We start from the raw sequence: 13,536 nt of genomic DNA, 5'->3' as shown, positions 1-13,536 counted from the left end.
CACTAGAGAATGCTTACTAATACAGGAACTAAACCAGCCACACATACCCTGAGAAGGGACAGAGCTGAGATTTTGCTACTTGGCAAGTGGTAACTATTAACACAATGAATCCTGGGATAAATTGCTCAAGGAAACTCCTGCTAGCACGTCTGAGGGGACATCAGGGTTTCCCAAGTTAGCAGAGAAAGCTGGTCAGTAGTGAGGAGACTGGAGCAGAGACATTCAGAGAAAAGCAGAGACCACAGAGCCCTTGAGAGACTGACCCTAAGACTATCGACAGCTTCGAAATTCTAGCTCCAAATTGAGTCCATATGTTTCTTAAAATAATTTCCCCCACCCCTTTCTTCCATTGCCTTGAATAGGTCTTTATTTCTTGCAAGTAGAAAAATAATATAATTAAGCAACAAAATTAAAAGATTCAAGATAGAAACAACTCCATCCCTACTTTGACCTCCAAGAAATCACCAAGTTGCTGGTGTTTGCATGTGTGACTGGTTCTCTCTCTCTTTCTTTTCTTTTTTTTCTTTTGTCCCATGTCCCTTCCTTCCCTATCTGTGGGCCTGTCCTGATAACTGGTTCACACTCTTCTTCAGTCGGCATGGGTCATCCTGCTCACTTTTGGTCTGAATCAGGTTTCAGATGGGCCCCAGAGCCACGAAAAGTATAGCTTATCAAGCACTCTTGATGCTCAAGACACTTCGCTGGTTGCTGTCATACTTGTCATCTCATTGAATCTCTTGTGATTGCCCACATAGAGTTATAATCATAGTTTTAGCAACGAAGAAACAGGTGCATCAAAGTTAACTGAGGTGTTTAGGAAGTTACAGAACAGAAGTTAGAACACAGGACTCCAGGATGCCACAGCCGGTGCTAAATCTACCAGAGAGAGAGTCTCAATGTAATTTCAGGAGTGAAAGGATCTAGGTTGACCATGGAGAACTCACACCTACATGCTGTGGACTGCATGTTGCATTACCAAGGTGGTGTGCCTGGGCACGGGAGAGGGGAGGAGAAAAAAGTGGTAAAAATGCTGCAGAGAAGAACTGCACAGGACGTGGAAGAATAGGAGAAGCAAAGAAGCAAAAGAAGACTGGCAGATAAGGTGGCAGCAGAGTGGGCAATGTTCCAAAGAGATGACAGAGGAAGTGGAGGATATGGAAGCCCTTTAAAGAGAATGGCAATCTCATTTTCCACCCCCCCACCTTAAAGCTACCTGCCAACAATGCTGCTCTGTCCCTATTCCCTACTCTCACCAAAATAAAAGGCACAACCAAAATTAGAACAAAGTAAGGCATCAAAACTAAGAGCCGGTTGAGTCTCGAAAGCATTCCTTGGCATTTTGTCAGCAATAGAGTATGAGTTTCCATTTTTAATTTTGGGAAATTTCATATTGCACAATTTACTATTTCCCCCACAGCTGCCAGTACTATTTGCCATCCATTTGGTATCTGGACCAAACCCAAGCATTTACTGGCAGAGGCTGCTTTTACTGGTTCAGGCAGCATCATGTATTGGTTGAGAGAACAAGCCCTGGAGTCAGTCTTCATGAGTTCAAATCCTGCCTCTGATACTTGCTGGGGATGCATCTTTAGGAAAGCTCTCCACTCCTCTGTGCCAAGTTTCCCACTTCACAGGGTGGTTGTGAAGATAAAAGAGAGTAACCAATGCTCTTGGTTTGCCCAGGACTGAAAGGCTTTCCCAGGATGCTCCATTTTCAGTGCTGAAACTGGAAAGGTCCTCAGCATACTGGAAGCTGTTGGTTACCCAAGGATAAAATAAAATATTGCAGGTAAAGCACTACGAACAGTGAGTGCTCAACAGCTGTTAGCCACTGATTTGTAAACCCACTGAGAATGTGACCATTGTCATGGTCACTGTTTCCCCTGGGGGTCTGGAACTAAGGCCCCAGTCTTTTCTGAAGGGCAAGACCACTCTATTTCTCCAAAGCCCTGGAATCACTGGAATCAGGGCAAAGATGAGGATGGTATGCCCATAATGACAGTGAAGTCTGTGCACAGAGGGAGGATGAGCCAAACTCCAGCCTCTTCTTCTGTCATGGAATAGTACCAGGAGTTCCCCTCCCTTCCCTAAAGATCTCCCCACTCTAGGATGGGTCCGCCTGAGCCATGCTGGCCATATGGCCGGTCTGCACTGCCAATCCATAGATAGAACTTGATCTACTGAGAGAAGACTTCTGATCTTTGGAGTCAGATTTCCCTTCAGGACACCCTGAGTCTCTCCAGGAGTTCCAATTGCATTTCTGAAGGATGAAAGGGCCATTCCTGTGCACTCTGATCTGACATCCTGGGAGGTGCCATTTCTTGCAAATTCCTTAAACATTTTGTCCCTCAGGGACTTATGACTTTCTTCACTGCCTGGTCTCAGATACAGAGGAGAATGGTTTACATAGGAAGCACTTTAACGCAGGGCTTAAGTACCGAGGGATTCTAGACTGCCTAGGTGTGATCATGAGCAACTTATCCTTTTTAACTAAACCTCAGCTCCTACATTTGCAAAGTTGAGATAGTGATTGCTAGGATATAGTAAGCACTTACTATGTGCTAAAGCAATTGACATACAATATCCTTTTTTTTTTAAGATTATTTATTTGAGAGAGTGAGAGTATGGTGGGGAGGGGCAGAGGGAGAGGAGAGAGAATCTTTCAACAAAGTATATCCTGACCCTATTCCCACCTCACTGAATTGCTATGAGAAATAAAGTAACTTACACAAAGACGTGTAGCATATAGTAAGCACTAAGTAAATATTAGGTAATTTTTTTAAAGGGAGGAGGACTCAAAAGACAGTCATGGTAAATGATTCAGCCTCAGTATACTCTTTATTCACATATAAAAATAGACAGTAAGTCTACTGAACCAGCCTGACAATACTAGAAAAAATTAACAAGTATTTATTTAACATGTACTTAGTGACTACTGCTACACAGAGGCCTTGGGGTACAGCTGTGGGCAAAACCAAACACTGTTTCTACACTCCTGAACCTTCTAGCCCAGAGAGAGATAAAAGTTGAACAAATCATTCCACTCCAAATAGGAAAAAAGAAAATAAACAATCCAAAAAAGAAATTAAGAAAATAATTCTATTTACAATACCATCAAAAGAATAAAATACTTAGGCATAACCTTAAATAAGGAGGCAAAGAATTGTACACTTGAAAATTATAAAATGTTGCTGAAAGAAATTAAAGAGGACAAAAATAAATAGAAAGGCATCCTGTGTTCGTGGATTGAGAGACTTAATGTTGTTAAGACGTCAATACCACATAAAGTGATCTACAGATTTCCTGCAATTCCTATCAAAATCCCAATGGTAGTTTTTGCAGAAATAGAAAAATCCATCCTAAAATTCATATGGAATCTCAAGGAACCTCGAAGAGCCAAAACAATCTCGAAAAAGAAGAACAAAGTTGGAGGTCTCACACTTCCTGATTTTAAAACTTACCACAAATCTACAGTAACCAAAACAATGTTGTACTATCATGAAAACAGACATATACACCAATGGAATAAAATAGAGAGCCCAGAAATGAACCTTTGTACATACGGTTAAATGATCTTTGACGAGGATGCCAACACCATTCAATGGGGAATGGACAGTCTTTTTCATAAATAGTGTTGGGAAAACTGGATAACTACCTGCAAAAGAATGAACTTGAATCCTTACCTTACACCATATATAAAAATTAATTCAAAACGGATCAAAGACCTAAACATAAGAGCTGAAACTATAAAGCTCTTAGAAGAAAACATAGGGGAAAGCAGGTTGAGATTGATCTTGGCAATGATTTCTTGGATATGACATCAGCAGCATAGGCAACAAAAAGTTTTTAAAAACAGACAAACTGGACTACCTCGAAATTTAAAACTTTTGTGCATCAAGGGACATAATCAACAGAGTGAAAAAGCAACCTACAGAATGGAAGAAAATATTTGCAAATCATGCCTGTGATAAGGGGTTAATATCCAGAATATATAAAGAACTCCTACAACTCAACAGCAGAAAACCCCAAATAACCTGATCAAAAAAAAAAAAATGGGCAAAGGACTTGAATAGACATTTCTCCACAAAAGATATACAAATGCCAACAAGTACATGAAAAAAGTGCTCAACGGCACTAATCATTAGGGAAATGCAAATCAAAACCACAATGAGTTACCACGTCACACCCATTAGTATGGCTACTATCAAAACACAGAAACAAAAATACATGTTGGTGAGGATGTGGAAAAACTGGTACCTAGAATAGTCAAATTCATAGAGACAGAAAGTAGAAGAGTGGTTGCCAGGGGCTGAAAGTGGGGGAGACTGGGGAGCTGCTGTTTAATGGGTCTAGAGTTTCCATTTTACAAGACAAAAAGAGTTCCGGAGATTGGCCGCAAAACAATGTGAATGTACTTAACACTACTGTACACTTAAAAATGGTTAAGATGGTGAATTTTATGTTATATGTGTTGTAATATAATCTTTAAAATGAATTTTTTTTTAAAGATTTTATTTACTTATTTATTTATTTATTTGACACAGAGAGACAGCCAGCGAGAGAGGGAACACAAGCAGGGGGAGTGGGAGAGGAAGAAGCAGGCTCCTAGCAGAGGAGCCTGATGTGGGGCTCGATCCCAGATCGCCGGGATCACGCCCTGAGCCGAAGGCAGACACTTAACCGCTGTGCCACCCAGTCGTTTAGGCGCCCCTAAAATAAATTTTAAAAGGAAAGGGGACTACAATTGTAATGGATTCTGCAAAGGATGAAGGTCCAGGTTCACAGAGTGGCTCTGACCTGGGGAGTGGTGAGGGAATTTTCACCTAGTGGAGAGCAGGATGACTAGGAGTTTTCTGGGGAAGAAAAGAGGCAAAGAAAACAGTATCTGCAAAGTCCTTGCGAGGTGAGACACTTTCATTTACTTGGGATGCTTCTGTTAATTATCAACTAAGTACAAATACTTGTTTCTACCTGGTTATTTCTCTTTCTCTCTCTCCTTTAAAAATATAACTTATAAAGATTGCACAAATCCTTAATGAATCCTCAGTAAGTTGAGCACCAACACGTCGAATCAAGTTAACAGTCAAACAAGGTATTGTCATGCTTCCTTTCCCCTTTTCCCCTTTGCCCTGAAGCCACGGGTGGGGCTGGGGGCTAGGAGACATCAGCAGGGAGCTGCCCCACATGGAAGAAGACTGAAGAGATATGACAACTGTGTGTAACCTGTAATCCTGAACCAGATCTTGAGCCAGAAAGCAAAAAGAGATATTGTTGGGACAGTTGGTGACATTTGAATAGGGTCTCTGGATGGGATGGCAGTGTCATATGGATGCTAAATTCCTGATTGGGCTGTTATATTGTGGTTACACAGAACAGTGTCATTGCGTTTTAAAAATATATGTTCTGAAGCATTTAGGGGTTGGTGGACATCCCGTTGAAGACCTTCTTTTAAATATTCAGAATAGGGGCGCCTGGGTGGCACAGTGGTTAAGCGTCTGCCTTCGGCTCAGGGCGTGATCCCAGCATTATGGAATCGAGCCCCACATCAGGCTCCTCCGCTATGAGCCTGCTTCTTCCTCTCCCACTCCCCCTGCTTGTGTTCCCTCTCTCACTGGCTGTCTCTATCTCTGTCAAATAAATAAATAAATAAATCTTAAAAAAAATTTAAATATTCAGAATAAGAATAATGATGACTGTGTTTGTAGACAGAAAGAGAAGAAAGGGAGTATACAAATGTATTACAATATTAACAACTGGGGTATCTGGATGAAGGTGATATGGGAGCTCTGAGTCTTACTCTGGCAACTTTTCCAGAAATTTGAAATTATTTCAAGATAAGTTATTTTTCAAATTCACTGTCTATGATTGAAACGAGCCCATGGTGAGGCAGTCACAGAGGTGAGATCAGAAATGAAGACATGCATTTACTCTATCACAGAATTTGAAAAAGAAAAGTTTGAGAGAAAAGAATTTCTGGTGTTCATTTAGCTCTCTCCAGAATGAAGTATGCTATCCTGCAATAACACACCAGTGGTTATAATAAATTACTAATTAAGCATTCTGATTCAGCATCCACTTTGGGTAGCATGAATTGGTCACCAAATCTGGGAATACAGGTCCTTTCTCTGAACCATGGCCTACCAGCAATCCCGAGACATGTTCTATAACAACCCACCTCCCTGACCTGCTCTTTTCGGGTTCAGAAAGTTGAGGATGGAGGAAGCCTACCGATAGGATGTTGCCTGAGATGACGACAGACGTGGGCAAAGCTGTCAATCTAGAGGGTGCTGAAGTGAAACTGGAATAAATAGTATACCTTGATGTTTTCACCCAACTGCAAGATCACCAAAGGCCCGAGTCAAGTCTGGGCGTGAGTCACTGGCTTTCCGCATGCACCCACCACCTGAAACACACTGAACTGAGCTTCTCAGTGTGGGGTGCTGTGGGAGATCTAGTTGGGAAGCATCCTGGAAAAACGAAGACAGATGAGGCCCAAATCTCTGCCATTCGCACAGGCGCTGTGCCTGCTGTATACACGCGGGGACAGGACAGCTGTGCTGACCGACACGTAGCTGTTACCAGTGTTCAGGTTGGATGCCCTTGTGTAATTCTATCACATAAACAGGTTTTTGTTTTTTTAATAGATTAGAAACTGTAAGTATAGTCATATATTTTAGGAGGAAATTGCTATAGAGTTAGTGATCTCAATTCTGTGCCCCTCAAAGAATCATTAGCTGGGTTGAGAAAAACAATTTAATGTCAACATTTTTGTCAGAATATAATCATCAAGACTCTCTTTTCACATAATTTGAAAATTGTCAGATTACTTCTGTCTACAGCCAAACTTTTTCAAGTTTCTTTGAGCAGAGGTATGTTGAATGCCCATCCACCTTTGCTCCTCTCCGAATCCTTCCCAGCCTTGACATTTGACTCAAATTTGCCTTCTCCGTGAAACCTTTCCTGGCTGCTCCAGCCCTCATAAATTTTTTCCCCCTCTTAACACCTACAACACTTAAGTTCTTATTAGAATTTAATTACACATGTCTTGAATTTTATAACTTTTATTGGCTTTCTTTATTAGAGAAGTAATACATTTATATTAGAGAAAAAATTTTAAAAACCAGTTAGGCACAAAGAAAAACCACTCATAAGCTCTTCTTCTTGAGAAAACCACTTTAACACTGAATATCCTTCCAGACTTTTTTCTATTCATGCTTAGACAGTTTTTCCACTTCTGGGATCATAATGTGTCACAAATTGCTTTCAAAATGTACTAATAAAACATTAAAATGCCAATACACATACTTCTTCAACATAATTTTGGATGAATTTCTGGCACTCCATTTTACAGATGAACCACAACTTAGCCAGTTTTCTGCTGCAAGGCATTTACATTTTTCCATTTTGTTTTTGCTGTCATATATTCAAAAAATCTTTCTGTATACTCTTAATTTTAACATTAGTAAAATTCCAATAAATAGGATTTCTACATAATAATTTTAAATATTATTAATTATGAGTAACCAGTTTAAATAATAAAATTAACTACAAAGTCACCGCATATGTCATTTGTTTCATTTGTATTAGTTTTGACTACCTGCCTAGATTTTTTTAAGTTCATTGAGGATAGGATCGAATGTTTTCCAATTTTTCATCTCTCATCAGCATAAGAGATATCCACTTGTGCATATCAAAGAATTGTTTTATTTCACTTAAATTTTTATATAAGAGTGGCATCAGTTCTTTATTGTAGAAACAGATCTTGGGCTAGTCACTACAGACAGTGACGTAAGAACATCCTGTCCTCGGGGCGCCTGGCTGGCACAGCGGTTAAGCGTCTGCCTTTGGCTCAGGGCGTGATCCTGGCATTCTGGGATCGAGCCCCACGTCAGGCTCCTCCGCTATGAGCCTGCTTCTTCCTCTCCCACTCCCCCTGCTTGTGTTCCCTCTCTCGCTGGCTGTCTCTATCTCTGTCGAATAAATAAATAAAATCTTAAAAAAAAAAAAAAAAGAACATCCTCTCCTCTTAAGGACACTGAGGTGATTTGGGGGGGGGGGGGAGTTAAAGATGGGACAAATAAGAGGAATGAGTCCTTACAAAGAAAAAGGCTGCCAGCCAAATTTCACAATAACTAGAGTAAAATTTTTGCATGATGCTAGTTACTTGGGAAAATTACAATGCTCTCCAGGTTGGAACACACCAGTATTTTTCAAAACTTGTATGAGATGTTCTACAATGAGAAAGAACTCTTCTTGACAGTGGCATGTCCATCCACGCTTGAGCAGTGACCCTCAAATTTCCTCTCTCCTACATCACTCTGCACTAGACCACACCTTTCCTCTCTCCTCCCCCTTCCACACTTTTCCCTCCTCCACCATCAGTTGATCACCTGGCTTCCAGTCCTTTCACAATCAAAGTCGGAATCACTCACATAGGGACAGCTCACATTTCCCACCACCACAGTCCAGCCTCCCCATGCCCCAATACCTGAGCTGCCTTCTCTCCCGCTGATAGGGATGAATGGGCCCTACCCAACTCAAGAACTTCCCTCCAGAAGTTATCTCCTCTGTCTGTGCATCAGCAGTTTCCCCTCTTGCTTGGATTATTCCCTCCAATGAGCTTTCATTTCTCCCATTGCCCGCTGCCCATTTCCCCACCTTCACTTTCCCAGCACAGTGAGGGAGTGGTCTGTATCCACTGCCTCTGCTTCCTCTCCTGGCACGCTTGCTCCAATCCACTCCAGCCAGGGGTGGTCCCTACCACTCCCTCTATCAAAGACACCAATACCCTCAGGGTGACCAAGCTGAAAAGTCAGCAGCATTGACATAACTGATTACTCCCTGGGTCTCAAAACATTTGTCTTTCACTTGGCTCCAATTCTCTCTCTCCTTTCCCTTATTGGCTGCTGTTTCTCAGTCACTTTGGCCAGATCTCCTTCATCTTCTTCATCCGCTGAACTCTAAATGTTGGAGTGTCCCAGGTCTCAATCCTCAGACCTCTTCTTTTCTTTTCTCTTCTCTCCTCTACCCATGTTCCCAGATTCTCTGTGCTGATGACACCCAGATTTCTATCCCTAGTTCAGACCTCTCTCCTGAAGTCTAGGTTCTCATGTCTCATTGCCTACTCAACTTTTCCACTTAGATGTCTGATGGGCATCTAAAATTTGCTACATCCAAACCCAAATACTTGAGCTTTCCCTCCATATCTGCTCCTCCTGTAGCCTTCCCTATCTCACTAGATGGAGTTTCCATTAACCAACTGTTCATGTCCAAATCCAGAATTCCCTGACTTCTCCTTCTCTCACATTCCACAACTGAATCATCAGTAAGTCCTGTCTGGTTTACTTTGCATATATATCTAGATTCCCTTTAGAGTCATCATTTTTGTCCAAATTGCCATCACCTCTCTCTTAGCCTATCTCAATAGCCTCAATGGACTCCTAATAGTCTGTACTTCCACACTTGCCCTCCCCTACCACTTTACAAACAGAATGATCTCTTAGGAGGCAGGGCCAGTCATGCCCTTTCTCTACAGAAACCCCTAAAAATGTCTTCTCATTTCACTAAACTATAACCCTGCTGGCTATCCCTCTGGCATCATCGCCTGCTACTCTCCTTCCTATTCTTCTGTATCAGGCATAGAAGCCTCTTGGCTATCTCTGGAGCATGCCAAGTCCTCTCTACCTCAGGGCCTTTGCACTTGCTCTTCTCCATATTTGAAAAGCTTTTCCTCAAGATAGCTTCAGAACTTGTGCCCTCACTTCATTCATATCTCTGCTCATTCTCATCGGGGATGCCTTCCTTGCCCCCACTACCCTATCAGAGAATGGTTCCATCCCTATCCCTCTTGAGCTCCTTTACATACTCTGTTTGCTTTTACAACACTGTTCACCCCCAGATACTATAACATACAACTTGGTATTATGTAACTATATATATATATATATATATATATTATTGTATATAGTTATGTACATATTTATATATTATATACTACACACACACACACACACAGAGGCTCATTGTCTGTCTCCCTCTCCCATCTGCACCATCACTAGAATAACAATTCAACATCCCAGCTTGTAGAACAGTGCCTGCCACAAAACAGGTGGCTCAAAATTTGTTGAATAAATTACCAAAGTTATTCAAATTTCATCAGTTCTTCCAAGTGTCACCTGTGTGGTGCTGAGCTGAAGTTTTATGGTTTAGATACTCTTCAAAACATCAGATTTTGTAATAATAAGCCCTCCTCATAATTCTGAGGAATTTGACCAATGAGTAGAACTCAGTTTCTTCTTAACTGAGTTTCCTTCAATATATTTGTTCCTCCTGGTTTTGGCATTCTCCCCCTCTAAACATCTCACTCTTTTCTCTCTCATTGGACATCAACTTTGTCCCATTATATCTTGTTCAAGGTACCACATTTAAAATTCTGCCTACTGTTCTGCCTAAGGGAAACCATTATATCTTGTCAACATCATCAGATCCTCTAATTGGATGCTAGAGAGCAAGAAAATCAAGGACTTGTGAACCGCTCATTTTTTTCTTCTGTCTTCCTTTGCTCATTTTTGGTTTCCTGAATAATTCTTCCTATCCTACTTTACAAAATCAAGGAGATTTATAGAAATAATGTTTACTGACTTCAGTGCTATGGTACAAAGTTATTATCCCTGAAAACCATATCCTGCTTAGAAATGTATCACAGATGAACCCATATTCTGGATCAGTGCACTCATGTAATTATACGGGGGGGGGGAAGTATATTAGAAAATGCTGAACGCTGCAGACATGGGAAATAAATTGACCTCTACTTAAGTTACTGCCATGAATATACAGAGGGAAGAACCTGCATCTGTTTCACATTGTAAATGCCTGAAGTGTCCAGAGCAGCACCATAAACCCAGGGAGTGGCCAGCAAATACTCACTATAAGGGTGCTAAGGCTGTCCATAGCCTAACCTCTGAGGTAGTACGTTAAGAGTGTCCAGTACTAATTTCATATCATTCTGAATATGTTTTATAGGCTTTAATTCAAGTAACCTGCTTCTAACTATTAAAAAGGAAATAACTAACTCCTTATTAGGCTTTAAGCTCCTCAAAGGCAACAGTTTTGTCTTATTCACAGCCACAGAGCCACATGATTGCAGTACTGGACATGACTTTAGAGGTCAACTCGTTCTAATCCAACCACCTTGAATGACTATCACAGTTGCGTTTGGTTTTTTCATCGCTAACTGCTGTCTCATCTCATGCATGAGAATTTCAAACGAAGCAAACTCCAGTCTGAATCGTTGGCAAGTAGACTAACTGAAATGACCTAACAGCCTTTGTTGGACCCATCTGGGACCAGAAGCAAGGTGACAAATCAGTTGGCAGTAGCATCCCTCTCCTTCCCCCTCCACATCCCACACCAATGTGCCCAACTCCTCACAGCTGGGCAGCCACAGCCTGCCAGTAAAGAAGTGAATTTGCACGGCCCTCACAGGGAACTTCTCAAGCCTGGCTCTAGAAAAACATTGACTGGTGCTGTTAAAACGCACAAAGTGATCTCAGCGGTGCTCATACTTACAGGAGTGAGGAATGCAGAAACATCACCATCCGCAAGACTAAGAACTGGCCCTGCCAGAGCAGACCAGAGATCAGTCTTCTCTGTCCTGGCTAGGGCGCCAGACAGGGACCTCAGAAGTAGGGTGTTCTGTCAAAAGGGGCACCAGACTCAAAGTGAGGAGACTGAGACCTGCTCTAAGCTCTGAGGCTTCTCTTCATCTGGAAACCATAAAAGCTAGCAGAGAGAAACTTCGTGTGGTTCTAGACCTACATGAGAGTGCCTGCAATGCTGTTAGAAAAATCAGCTTGGCCCCTTCAGCTTCCTTTCGACCATCTCTTAGCTTCTCACACAGATGGTCAAAATGGGGCCTTTTAAAACTCTGCCCTCAAAAGAAGGTGGTTCAGAGTAACACTTTGGCTGATATCACAAGACTCCCAGGGCAAAGCTTCCCTGCTTCCTCAGCATATGCCAGTGCCCATTTTACAGGGGGGATTTATGATCCTTCTCTCAGTAGAGTGAGCCAAAGTTTTATAATATTCATTAAAAATCAGCACCACATGTAATAATATGGAATACTGCCGGTACACAAGGGGGCCAAGTTATAGGTGTTCAGGGAAACGTGGCAGAATTTCTTGGCCTTGGCAGGGGTAAAGTTGCAGGCACCAGCACTGCGCTAACACAACCTTCTTTTATTGCAAATGTTCGTTCAGTCTAAGTCCTAATTACTTTCTGTAAAATCCTCGCCACCATCAAGCTTTCTTCTGACAGGGCAGCCACAGGATGGCCTTAAAGTACAGCAGCAACACCCTGGCAGCCTCCAGAGTAAGAGTCAGGGGAGAGGCTGGAACACAGTAGGAGTTGGGGCTGAAGCTGAGAGCGAGGCTTTTCATTTACACTTCGCAATTGCTCTCGTCCCTTTTAAAACAAGTCGTGGGGGCTCACAGACTCGCTCAGGGGAACGGGCCGAGGCCCTCGGGTGAAGGATTCAAACGTCCACACGGCTGGTGGGTAGGAAGCTACTCTTCCTCGCCCCACCCCCACTCATGAGGGGGCCCGGTTAGCTTTGTGGGGGCCCGTGGGGCACCTTTTCCCGCCCCTCCTGGGAAACGCCAGACAACCCAGGAATCCCAGGTCACGACGTCTGGCTTCTCTTCCTGGGGGTAGGGCCCTGGGCTCTGCACCCCTCCCCACGTGCCACACCAGCCCTCACCACTCCCCCCACTCCACAAGCCCCAACCCTTGCCTTTCAAGGCCCTTGCGAGTCCCGAACAAGGCCGGACCCAGCCAGGCGGTCAGGAGCAGGGGGCTCTCCCCGCCGCGCTGCTGCACAAAGCGGGGAGTGCAAATGGGGAGCGGGTGACGTCAGCGCCGAATGTCAACAATGTAGCGATTGAGAGTGTGGGCGTTCCGGGGAGAGCGCGAGCCGCGCGGCGCGGAGCAAACAGCGCCGAGCCGCCGCCGCCTCAGCAGCAGCAGCAGCAGCGACCGTGCACACCCGGGCTGCGGTCGCAGCAGCGCTAACGTGAGCGCCCGCCGCCGCCCTCGCCACCCCGCCTGCCTACTCCCGCTACCGCCGGGCTCTCGCTTTCTCTCCGGCCTCCCCTCGACCCTTCCCCTCCCCCTACCCGGCACACTCGGGGGGCTGGGAACGAGCTACCATGTGATGTGCGCCCTCTCGGTGAGCTTTTGGTGACCCCCGAACTGCCCACCGTGCCGGCTCCCTGGAGGGGGCTGCAGGCTGGGAAGACGCTGGGAAGAGAAGACGGAAAAGGACGCAAAGTTCTCTGGCGAGGTGAGTCCCCGGCCCCGGGTCCCGGGCCCCAGCGCCGGGCGGGGCGGCAGGGCAAGTTTGCGGGGGGCGCGGGTGCGCGGGGCAGGCGGGGAGGCGTGGGGAAGCGGCGCGGGAAGGGATCCGCGGCCGCTCGGCGCGCAGCCGCCCGTCGAGCGCCCGGCCCGCTTTTATGGCATTTTCTAGGAACGGGAAGGGGG

The 13,536-nt window shown here is 44.0% G+C and overlaps 1 protein-coding gene and 1 long non-coding RNA gene across 3 annotated transcripts in view; one reads left to right on the top strand and one right to left on the bottom strand.

Moving 5' to 3' along the window:
• The window catches only part of LOC117804230, a 68,352-nt gene extending 55,614 nt beyond the window's left edge, over positions 1-12,738 (bottom strand). For both annotated transcript variants that reach the window (XR_004628568.1, XR_004628569.1), the window contains exon 1: positions 11,569-12,738. This is a non-coding gene — a long non-coding RNA (uncharacterized LOC117804230). The remainder of the gene's footprint in view (positions 1-11,568) is intronic.
• Positions 1-13,536, top strand: part of BACH2 (BTB domain and CNC homolog 2) — a 376,418-nt gene that overhangs the window by 928 nt on the left and 361,954 nt on the right. The gene's annotated exons all lie outside the window — the stretch shown is intronic.

Source organism: Ailuropoda melanoleuca, chromosome 10 (assembly GCF_002007445.2).
Source record: "Ailuropoda melanoleuca isolate Jingjing chromosome 10, ASM200744v2, whole genome shotgun sequence".
NCBI lineage: Eukaryota > Metazoa > Chordata > Mammalia > Carnivora > Ursidae > Ailuropoda > Ailuropoda melanoleuca.
The sequence above is the reverse complement of the archived record's forward strand: the minus strand, read 5'-3'. Positions and strand labels throughout refer to the sequence as shown.